This window comes from Gadus morhua, chromosome 2 (assembly GCF_902167405.1).
Source record: "Gadus morhua chromosome 2, gadMor3.0, whole genome shotgun sequence".
NCBI lineage: Eukaryota > Metazoa > Chordata > Actinopteri > Gadiformes > Gadidae > Gadus > Gadus morhua.
The window spans coordinates 27704353-27706210 of record NC_044049.1 but is presented as its reverse complement, the minus strand read 5'-3'; positions in this window follow the sequence as shown (position 1 = coordinate 27706210).

The following is a 1858-nucleotide window of genomic DNA, read 5'->3' as shown; positions in this document are numbered from 1 at the left end:
CTTGACCCGACGTCACTGGCAGAGAGTAGTGACGCTTGCACAGAAGCATACGGCCGACATCTTTCTTTATTCTGGGTGGAAATAGTAACATAATTACGCCATTAAATGCGTTGCCCATCTATTTTTAGCGAGAAATGTGCATTATACTTTCATCATGTTCGCTCGTTGAATGTGAAGGATGTTTGGTTTGATAGTTATGACGAAGAGGGAACGCTCCATTCACTTGCATGGACAGCGTCTCCGGTTGCTAAGCAACCTCAACGTCTTGGCGGACTATCTGCTGATCAACACTACGAATGCTGGAAACACACCAGACACACCATGTGAAGTTATTTAAACCGATTATTGTTATTTATATCCGAGATTATTTAATCTAACCCGATCTAAACTCTATCATGCACTCAAACATGGCGGCGTTTGGGTTTCCTACCTCGGACTCCTAAATCCAGCGCAGCCACAGGCGCGTTGGCGCGTTGAACCATTTTTGTGACACACAATGATTAAGCGTCAAGTTAGGCACGTTACACGCGTTTGGTGTGGCCGTAGCATTATGCGGTTTCACCCAAAAAATCGGCTTCGTGTGGACGGGGCCAAGAAGGCGAACATCACGTCACCAAGTCACCAAGACAGCGCCAGGCGACTTACGCCACTATCTGCCAATGGATCGTGGATGCCTGGGCTGATATAACAGTCTCAACTGTGGTCCAAGCTTTCACGAAGGCAGGAATAATCCCTGAACTGCCAGGCAACAGCAGCGACACTGACTCGGATAATGACGAGAGGGATCCGGGCATGTTGGATGCCGTACTCGCCCAACTGTTCAATTCGGACACACAAGAATTCGAGGGATTCGTAGACGGGGAATGAACTGAAAAGTGAGCTTATTGTTAAGAGATATTGATATTGATCAGATATTGATGAGATATTGTTAATATGCACATTAACGTTTGAACATCGTTACCATGGGAGTGACCGGAGTTGTCAGAACGCTTAATAAAGTTTGACTTTATCTGACTGTTTTGTTGACATTCCCTTTAGCACAGCTCGGTCTAGTCGATGCATAACGCAACCCCAGTCAAACGTTTGACTGCAGTATCTTCTATTCTATGCGCCTTATAATCCGGTGCGCCCTATATATGAAAACAGTTCTAAAATAGGCCATTCATTAAAGGTGCGCCTTATAATCCGGTGTGCCTTATAATGCGGAAAATACGGTAGTCCTTGTTTGTATTTCTTTCGAAATGGTGAACTTTTGCATGGAGCCATCTTCTATGTCAGATCCAGTACCCTCCGCCAATGTACTTCAGTTTTATCAACAGCCTCTGTTATCTTAGCTTCAGACGCTGTGGTTAGTTTCTGCTGGTGAAGTCCCACCCACTGGCACTGCTCTAATAGGTCTGTAGCGTCAGTGGGTCCCACCCCCCTCTAGGGGGTGGGACCCACTAGTGCCCACTAGTGGTTGTAGTCTTACGAGATTCATCCCCTCTTACACTTCCTATTTTCTTGTACGCAAAAATCGTCATATTGCGTCATTAAAAACAGGAAGTGTTGGAGATCGATACGGATCTCTCCAGTCTCTCCAGAAAATAAGGGAATGATGCTAGACCATTCAAAAATATGCGGGGGGTTCTAAAAATACAAAGCTTATGTGAAATGGGTGAAGTTGCCCTTTAAATAATGATTGAGTAATCCATTTTGAGTAATCGACGTTCGGAAGACCGTTCTTACTTAACCACCTCAGATGACGTGAATCAAATGACGTGTCAATAACCTACCGGCCGGGCGGCGTTAATAAATATTATAAATAAATATATAAACGTCACAGAACATCTTCAACCTAAGGATTTGCGGTGATATG